Source organism: Hirundo rustica, chromosome Z, assembly GCF_015227805.2.
Source record: "Hirundo rustica isolate bHirRus1 chromosome Z, bHirRus1.pri.v3, whole genome shotgun sequence".
Taxonomy (NCBI): domain Eukaryota; kingdom Metazoa; phylum Chordata; class Aves; order Passeriformes; family Hirundinidae; genus Hirundo; species Hirundo rustica.
In genome coordinates, this window is record NC_053488.1 from 13,169,108 (window position 1) to 13,179,574 (window position 10,467).

Below are 10,467 nucleotides of genomic sequence, written 5' to 3' on the forward strand. Positions count from 1 at the left end.
AGGGAAAAGATTCAATAACCTCAAGAATAAGAATGCCAGAAGAATTCCTTTTATCTTCTACAGAAATCTTCATTGGAGGAGCAAACTTTTCTAAGGCTCGGTCTGGTTGCCAATCCATGCACTGCTTAGGAGCAAATCTCTCCACATAAAAAAATAGTTCTGCTCTACCTCAGAAGAGTTCTTGTTTCTTTGGCAACAACAGCATTACAAATGAATCTTGGAGCAAACACCTAAGCCTGGAGGAGTGCTGGAATTTCAGGTACAGTGTTACTCTCAGTCATTTCAGTGCAGTAATTTCAGGTATCTTCCAGCTCAGCATGATGCATTTTGGAATTGTTTGTCTGACATAGTGAACACAGGTTTGAAAAGAGGTGGGCTTGCAAACCAAACATTAAGACCTTATATTTTTTAAATTTCGTTTCTTCTCAGCATTGCTCTTTCTTCAGGACAAATAATAATGTGAAATGGTTCTTACCTTTGATTTGGAGCCTAATGGAGGAAACAGGAAATCACTCAGGACCAAACAACAGCATGAAGGTATGGGCCACAGTGCAACGTTCCTATGAGACTTCCTAGAGGTGGGCAAACCCAACCACACAGAGTGAAAATGCAACTGGCTCCTGGGCTTCCTGCCAGCCACCACAGCTTGTCTGCTATCTGGGAGCAAACACTAAAAACTGACTAATTTTGTCCCATTTACAAGATGGTGCCCTTTCCTGCCAAAGTCCAAGTTCTCAGGAAATACATTTATTTACTGCTTAGGCAATTTTGTAAAAGCAAGTGAGTTCTGCAAACAGAATAAAACCTGTCACCGGGTGAGTGTTATTTAGCTAATCACTGGTGTTGAACCCCTTTTTTCTTTCTAGCATTACTCCATCTCACCTTACTTGTTTACACATTAACTGAATTAATTAGTAGGGAAAGATTTGAGCCAGCTGGATTTTACTCTAACTGGATTACCTCACAGGAACATGCAATCCATCACACAGGCTAAAGCAAACACTTTGCTGGGTCATAATCTTCCTACAGCCCAGCCCATCTAAAATCCTGAATGAGATCAGTGAAATCTCTAAGTAGATTACATGCTTACCATTGTAACGTGGAGAGATGTTCTGCTAACAAAACTTTGCATCCAGCAATCAGCTGCTCTTGCCTCAGCTGGCCAGGCTGCCAGGGACAGCAGGACTTGTGCTCTTTAGTCATTTAGAGCATTTCCCTATCTAAAGGCAAGGCACATTTTGATTAGAAGTGGAATACACCTACTTTGGTTTTATGGACAGCTGTTTTATTGTTTTGAAATACTTCCAGGAATTAAGTTATTCTCTATTCTTCCGTCAACACAAGTTAAATGTCAAAGGTGTGAATGATGAAACACCCACTGATCTAACCACACTGGAAAACAGAAATCTGTCAACATTGTACTAGCAACAGGTATTACCATCACGGGTGCCAGTCCTGTCAAACCTGCCTGCTCAAGTATCTCTGCTTGCCCCTGTGAGCCCTCTGATGGGAACCCTTTGTAAAGCACCATCCTCTTTTAGCTGGTTGCTGTCCTGGGATTTCCACTCCAGCAGGGAAAACCGTGTTCTGGCCCTCCAGCTACACCAACCACAGTGAGTGAATTCATGTGAATCATTAGCCTGTTTCACTAAATTGCCCTTAAATAATTCCTACCAGCTGCACACTGCTCAGCATCACACCTCAGTGTCTATGGAACTGCTGCCTGCTGTGGCATGGAGAGTGTCTCAAAGCCTCTGCACCTCATGGGGCTCTTGCAGCTGCTGTGGGAATTTGCTCCTTTATTTCTGGTTGGAGACTGGATGTGCTGAGCCCAGCTGGGAGCATTCAATGGCAGTTTTCATCTTCCTGCATCTGGGGCTGTCAAGGCAGCAGCTTCTTGGTGTGGCAGAAATACAAATTGTGTGTTTCTATTTCAGCCATCCAGAATATTCAAATATACTATGCTGAGACTTTACTAAGAAAAGACCCTTCTAAGACACTAAAATGATTTAAAGAATTAATACACCCCCCCCCCCCCCCCCTTTCAATGTAGAGAGCTACATTTTGGGGTAACCTGGAGCAATCAGAAGAGAGGTAGAAGATCTGCTTATAGCTTGCTGGAGCGACTCCGTGGAATAACATAACTCTGAAATTTACAATTGAAACCCAATGGTTTATGAAGAGAACAGTGTTTGCAGGAACTTTTTAAAAATGGAAAAAATGTAATATTTTCATTGTGTTTTGGAATAGCCTTCAGAAAAGTATGTTATATTGAAACCAAACAGCCTGGAAAATGCTTTGGAATTTTATTCAGAAGAAAAACTGAATCTTTTGGCTTTTATCCAGCTCAAAACAGAGTCATTCAACAAAACGTGAGACCCTTTTCTGAACTAGAATTTACATATTTTGTATGGCTGTTGTTGTACTGTTCGTGTCCTACCTAAGTTGCAGAAACAAGATGTGAAGACTACTGCAAGGTCAGTTTCTGTTAACAGATACAAGGAGAGTTTATTCTTCCATACATTCAAATTTTTGAGTCCTCCTTTTTATTGTTTTTTCCAGCTGCTGAGAGGTTTTCTGCTGATTTCCTGTTGGAAGGAAAATTCCACTTAAATGTGGAAAGAAGGGAAATCAAAATGGGAAGCCAATGCCAGATTAAAGAATAGATACCTTGTTAGTATTACACATGTGGCTGGGAAGGAGTACAATTCTTCATAAGCAGCTGCTCAGCCGGAGATGGTGTCAAGCTCTAGTCTTCCAAAATAATGAGTTTCCATGTGGGGCTTCAACACAGCGTGACTTATCTCCCTTCTGCCTGAAATCCTTTGGATTAATCCACTGTAGAATTTCAGCCTTGTGATACAATCTCAATTACATTTTGACAGGTAATAAGTGTCATAAAGCCTTACCCTGTTTTCTCCCCTTCTAAAGCAGTCCCCGTGAAAGATGTCATGGTAGAACCCCAGCTGCAACTCAGCCCCACCCAGGCACTTGCTCACTCCTCCCACAAGGGGGATGGGTGAGAGGACAGGAAGAGTAAAAGTCAATCAGTTTAACAGGGAAAATAAAAGCTGCGCTTTTAATTCACTGCTTCCCAGTCACCCCCGGGACAGCAGGGCTCCAACATTCACGATGGTGACTTGGGGAAACAAACACCACCACTCTGAACTTCTCACCCATTCCTTCCTCCTCGCTCCAGCTCTGTATGCTGAGCATGCCACCGCAGGGAATGGCACACCCCTGCAGTCACCTGTGGGCAGCTGCCCTGGCTGTGTCCCCTCCCAGCTCCTTGTAACCCCTCCAGACTCCTCGCTGGTGGGACACGGTGAGGAGCAGAAAAGGCCTTGCAAGAGCTGAGCACTGCACAGCAGTGACTAAAACATCTCTCTGTGTTATCATCACTCTTTTCAGCACAAATCCAAAGCACAGCCTCATACAAGCTACTGTGAAGAGAACAAACCCCATCTCAGGAACCAAAAGTAATCTGAAACCCAGATTTCTCTGAATCTCTTATCAGATTGCGCTTAGGAGGTGTGATTCAAAGCACACTCGTTCTTGCATCTGTATTACTTCACCTGGCAGCCTATTGCTGTGGACATTGTTCACTGTAATTAGCACATAATTCAAAGTGAAGATATGCAATATCCTAATTCTTTACATCAATTGAGAGAAACTCCTTGGAGATGCCCCAATTCCTTCTGTATTTCATTTAGTGCTCAAGCATTGTCTCACCTTTTTCTGCCCAGATTTCCAGCTTTGGTTTCAGGCAGCCATGCACCACCCCACGGCTGCTATGGAGATGCTGCAGTGGCAGTGGTGTACGACACACAAGAACCCTCCCTTGTCCCACTCTCCCTCCTCATATGGCATCCTTTTCCAGAGTGGAGTATGCCTGCATGTGTAGATTCTACAGGGGCCTCTGTGCAGCAGCCTTCCTGGGTGCTTTTGGCAGCTGTTGTACCTTGGAGTAGCCACAAAGAGCAATCAAATCTTCAGAGATACTCGTGTGTAGCACTGGATTATCCAAGATGAACAGTGCTGCCTTGGAAAAGGTGCCACTGCACTGCACATCTGGGTTTATATAATGGGGTATTGTTTCTGATGTTACCCACTAAATGTGCTTGCAGACTTTTTGCATGATAAAGGTGGCTCCAGGGAAACAAATCTGTGTTCCACATCTTTTAAAATCTCCCTCTGTAGACTCTCAATTGATAGAGCAGAAACACTTTTAATCTGCTCTGAAATGCAAAGCCCAGATTCATCAACAGGATGATTTTCTGTTTGTGCTCTTTGCTGGTCTTGTTTCTCTTAAGTATTTTCTCCGATACCAATTCAATACATAAAAATTACATGGAAACTCTTCCCTGCCTGGACACTTCAAACATTCAACAAATACATAGTACACATAATCAACAACATATCATCCAATTGCCAAAAGCTGGTTATTATTCTGCATGATCAAATCACAAAATCCCCTGTGTCTGCCTCCTATCTGGGGCATGGATTTAAAAGGCAGCTGCATTCTGACTTCTATTCATTTGTTTGGAGCATTGCACAAGCCATGTTAACAATTACATAAATCAACCTTTGTTTAATGTTAACTGATAGTCTTTATTGATCACTGGCCAAACTTCTTTTTGAATCATCTGTACTTAGTTCTGTATTTAATAACTCTTCTGGGTGCTATTACAAAAACCTGACCAATAAAGTCCTTTAAAAGAGCCATTTTACAATGTCTTTCCTCAAAACTCAGCTCATTGCATTAATTTCCAAAACCACATAGAAACATTCTTTAAATGAGTATGAATTAGATGGAACATCGGGGCTTTCTTTGATCTTTGACTAATTTGGTATACTGTGGGAGCAGTGTCATTACCCACTGACCCTCCCCATCACTGGGATCGCCTTGGTGCACACCGGGGCCCTTGCCAAGCCAACTGCATGTCTGTGACCATGCTCTCCCAGGTTCTTTCTCCTGTTCCACATTGTGGAATGCAGGAACAGGATGGATTAATGGCTCATCATTTTTACTATTGTTATTAATTGCTGCCTTGCTGTGTGGGCAAAACAGTTGCAGAGAGCTTTAGAATACAAACACCAGCTAAGCCATGCAAAGCTCCTTGTGGATCCCTGAGTCAGCAGCATCCTGCTCTGTGTCTGGATGTAGGGGGAGACAGCAGTCCTGCAGTCTAGTGACACACTGCTCCACAGCTCTGCAAGCTGGATGCATGGGTCCACATGTGCCCTTTTTCCTTAGAGCGGTCCTGCTGCAGCTTGACCTGCTGAGCTGGCAGCAGGGATGAAGTGCGAGACAGCTGATAGGCCACCATTTATCTTGTCTGATGCATTGTCAGTTAAGTGATCTCAATCAAATACTGTTGAAAAAGGGCTTTCACAGTCTGTGGGGAAATGGATCCCATCTGTCTCTGAGCAGTGACATGCCTCATCTCTGCTTATGTGACGGATTCTTTTTCGTACCAGATGTTACGTTAGCTAGGCTTGCCAGCCAGAAAGATTTTAGTGGTTTCAGAGGGGCTGGGATAGCTGTTTGCTCAGCTGAGTGGGTTTGTCTACCATAAGCAGGATTTAATTAGTTTTGAAGACAATGAAGAAGAGCCAAGGAAATACTACCTTTATTCTTGCTCAGTAGGAACAATCTGATGCACATTGGGTCTGGTGAGCTGTTTTAATTAGATCGCACTTGCATGTGAGATTTGATCCTAGGGCACTCTTGACTCATTGGCTTTATACCTATTGCCAGTGGCCAGTTACTCCTGAAGATGAAAAGCTCCAATTTATTCCAAGCCTGGAAATAAACAAACTCCCTCCAATTTACTGGGCTTCCTCAGTTCTTCCATCACTCATCTCTTGCAGAAGTGTTAGTGTCAAGGCCCCGTTGATATTTTCCATGTCTCTGGCCATGGATGTTCTCAGCACATTAGAGCTGTTTTGAGAGACTTGTGGTGAAAATAATTAGAAGAGAATAGAATAATTTACTTTGGGAAGATCATTGAGATCACTCTTAAGATCACCGAGTCCAGCCACTAATGCAGAACTGCCAAGTGCATCAGTAAACCATGTTCCTGGACTCAGAGTTCTGTCCTTCCAAACAATACACATTTGTGAGAGAATTGATTTCCGGTGTATTCTCTGTTCTACATCAATAGGGAATATTTCAAGGAATTTAATGTTTTTGAATGACTGGAGTCTTCTAATCTTTTAAAGGGATTCATATACCCCATTTAGGCAAGGGTATATTGTTCTTGGCATTCAGGTAGGATAGGCATGGTTAAATGCTTTTTGTACCTCATTTATATGGATGTGACCTGGAGTGAAGTACTGATTGGCAAAGTTTGGCACTTAGCATGTCATGTTTTCTAGAGCTATTGTGCAAGGCATTGGGGATAACATACAGAAAAATTGTATTTAGCTTTTATTTCTTTGGGACATATCCTGGGATCCAAATCCATCCCTGTGTATCAGGCTTTTGTTGGAGCATGTTTTGGAGCTAAAAAACTGTGGTTTGTCTTATACTGCATGTCCATTTCCCTTATTGATTGCTAAAAGTAAGAAACTGGGGGAAGAAATTATTTGTTCTTCCTAGTTATACTTTTATGCAAAAGAGAAAAGAAACTGTGCTAGCACTTGTTTGTGCAGGTCATGCAGTCACATCTTGCTTCTCTTTAAACAGGTCAGCTCTAAACCAAGTCTGTGAATTATTTGGAAGCTCAGTTGTGTGAGCAGATGTGCAAAAGGCACCCACCAGCCGCCTCTTCAGGACTGTGCTGCCCCCAGACCTGGCTGTCCCATCCTGTGTCCCATTCCAGCTGCTGCTCCCCATGGGGAGAAGAATGCTGATATCAGCAGGGAAAAATTGCCTTTCTGGCACCGTTTTGACCAGCAGTTCCTGTAAGATGGGCAGACTCCATTCTGACCTGCAGATCTGCTTGACTCCAGCCTGCCTGCTTTGGAACCAGATTGTCACTGACCTACTACTTTCCTGTGCGGGGCCCAGCTGGGCTGCTTTCTTCACAACTGCATGCCTTGGCACCCCACAGCTGCCTTTCCACCTGCATGGTAACTTGCCTTACCCACAACAACACATTCAGCTCATAGCATTTATCAGCTCATTCCCTTTGTGGAAAGATCACTGTAACCTGATGTGCTCTCTGCGGTATTTGGCAGCTTTACCTGGGGAAAGGAGCAGGGAAAGAAGACTTAAGAGAGCATCCTTGACTGCAAGGACAGATATTATTGCCTTGGCATACAGTTTTCATTCCCCCCAGCTAATGCTGGAACCAGCCAAAAGAATTCCTTCTTGTGCCAGCTTGAGCACATCAAGAAGTCATTTAATGTAGTGTTCAAATTTGGCCAGAGCTGTTTTGATTTAGTAATGTCTCTTACAAATACATGCCAAAGTATCCAGTTTTCTAGTAATAACTTTAGCCCTGGCAATATGACTTTTAGAACAAATAGCAGGTTTTAAAATCTAACATGAATGTGTTTGCAATTATCTTTCAGATTTAAGAGGAAGATTTACTTGAAACGACACAGCTATGTGTTGGACAGGCAATAATTTCATCTATGTAGCAAAATAGGGCTTTGCTAATGAGGGAAAAAACAAGAGATTGCCTAATGTAAGATGTACAGAAATGTATCTCTCTTTATACAAAATTATTGCCTCTAGCACTTTTTTTTAACTCACAATACAGCCAAACATTATGATCTTTCTGCACTTCTAATTTGAAGTGATTCTTTAACACATTATTAGAGATTTAAAGTGTGAAAAATTCAAGAAGATTTCAGATTGAGGTATTGGCTAGGTAAATTTAATCTGAAAAATTCAACTTCAGATTCTCAGTTCCTGAGCATTGAACTTTTTGGTTTTGGATATATTGACAGCTACCTCAACAAGGGAAGGTTCCTACTTCTTTATTTTAATTTCTTCTTATTTCAGTGATTATAAAGTAAGGGAAAGTTTCAGGAAAATGTTCTTTGTGGGAAGTAAGTAACTGCTGGCAAGAATAAAATGTGATTTCTTAACAGGCATTTTGGAGCAATAAAGTTATCCAGCAGCCTGTTAATATCTAACCTACTATCTCTGTGTCCTTGACTGTGGTTTTGAATAATATCTGCCTCTGAATCTCTTTTTGTCCCTTTTCTTTCCTTGCTTTCCTCCTCCACCCTTGTGCAATCACTTTCCAAATAATGCATAAATTCTCAGTCTAGGATACAAAGTCAAATCCGTGCTTCATAAACAACACATCTCTTCAAGATTTTCCCTTTATTAGGGAAAAAAAGTTAGAGGCCCCTTAATAGCCAACACACAAAATATAAATTCCTGCTGAAATAACTGTACATTCAGGAACCCAGTCTGTGAACGTAATTTTCCCTCATACACTCTCGTCTGCTATCGTAACATGAACACTGCAAATATTTGGGAAGATGTTTCTTGGTTACACTGTTTATTTAATTATTAAAATTTAATTCTTAAAAATTAAGGATTTGCTGAGTAATCTCTTTAAAACAGTGTTTATTTTCACAGAGGAGCCTCAGTTTGGACAGCAGCCAGTCTATTAATGCAGGAAACTGGTCAGCTTTTACAGAATATTTGCTAGTCCCTGCAAGATTCAAGTTCCATTAAAATGTTCCCAGTACATTGACTTCAATACTGGTGAAGACCTCACATTTTCCTTTTTTATTTAGTCACAAAAAGTACACATTTTATTTGTCAGCAAAGTTCACAGTAAAAGCTGTAATCACATACTTAGGCTTTGCCTTAGTCTGCTGGTTGTCTTGGTGTATTTGTTCTATTTACAGCAACAACGGGTACTTCCAAGAAACACTTGTATTGAAAGGAAAAATACTGCAAGTACATATTCTTGGTAGAAGTATAAAAATTTTTTACATTTCACTTAGTTAACCAGCAATTAAATGTCTGACTGTTTTCATACACTGGTAAGGAGGTAGAGAGCACTGGGGTTCAGCCTGCAACATACCCTCCCTCTCTTGCTCCAAACACCAACCTTATGTATAAGGTTTATATATTAAAAAGCCTATTACAGTTTCAACAATGATTGAGTAACAGGGTCTGTGCAATGCAAAGCTCGTGGGATGACCCATCACAGCTGCAAATTGTCATTCAGTTATAGTGCTAATTCATAGCTACTCTGCTGGCACTGGAGTCAGTTCATATAAACCTCAAGCTCAGTTCCCTCCCTAGGAGCAGATTTGCCCCCTTCTTATAGTGACTCACAGGAGAGCAAAATGAGGCTCCTTGAGCAGAGCCTGAGATTTCTGCATTGTTGAAGAACCATCCCAATCTTTATAACTGTCTTCAGCCCAAGAACACATACCTCATATGTACATTTGGCCCTGGAAATGTACTGTTTTGAAAGAGAACCTGCTTGTGCATATGTGCAACAGGTCACTGTTGAACCCTCATCTCCTTGTTATCCACTGAGACACCCGGCTAGTACAAACCTTTATGAATTCAAAGCCAGGCTAGCTCAGAAAAGCAATGAAGTGGAATGGTAAGGCATAATCTGTTTTCAACATAACATTTTCCTATTCCCATATATCTTTATGGAATAGCATATCAACTTTTCAATACAGCACTATATCCCACATAAGACTTGGACAATGCTATCAGGCGCATGGTGTGATTCTTGGCGTTGCCCTGTGCCAGGGCAGGGGTTTAACTTCAATGATCTGTGGGGGGACCTTCCAATTCAGGCTACTCTTAGATTCTGTGATTTACTTGGTATTATCATGTGGTGGCAGCTCCCTGTCTTGTGCTTCAGAACAAATTCTGTTCAAATTCTGTTCTGCTTTAGCTGAGATTCAAATACTTTTACACCTAACAGAAAGACAAAATCTTCTTACTGATATACACCTTTTGGGTAATAATCTTTCAAAAAATGAACAAGGTGTAAAACCACTTTGAGATACAAGGAGGGAAGAGCTGAAAAAAATTATCAAAGTAATGCAACTGGAGAAAAACATGCACTTCTGGGTATGAAACTATCCCCGCTATGGTCCTGAAGAAGCGGCTGAAAAAGTTTTTCATATCCCAAACCTTACAAGTTGTTGTTCAGTTTCCTTTCTTCCTAGTGTTAGTTGCTACATTTATGAACACTGACTTTCTTATTATTTTAGACCATCATGACACTGCATTAGGGACTCAAAATTATGATATGGGATGGGTCTTTCAAATCTAGTGGAAATACGTGGAATACATGGAATACATCCATTCGCCCCAGCTTTCTTGAATTAGGTTTACAAAAAGGACAGAAGACCATTTTTGTGTCTCTTGTTTAAAACACTAATTTAAATTCAGGGATTACTTACCTGTCCACATAGAGAAATCACTAGTAGGCCCTAAATAAAGGTTAATTTGGAGGGTTGCTGTTTCAGTAAGAAATAAAAAATACACTCACATCAGCCATAAGAGAAGAGATTTTATGG

At 41.3% G+C, this 10,467-nt stretch overlaps 1 long non-coding RNA gene across 1 annotated transcript; it reads right to left on the minus strand.

Moving 5' to 3' along the window:
* Positions 1-2,291: 2,291 nt before the first annotated feature.
* Positions 2,292-2,897, minus strand: LOC120765920 (uncharacterized). The gene is made up of 2 exons (XR_005704528.1): positions 2,671-2,897; positions 2,292-2,588 (listed from the first exon to the last, which is right to left on the minus strand). It is a non-coding gene; the product is annotated as an uncharacterized LOC120765920 (long non-coding RNA).
* Between the last annotated feature and the right edge of the window lie 7,570 nt (positions 2,898-10,467).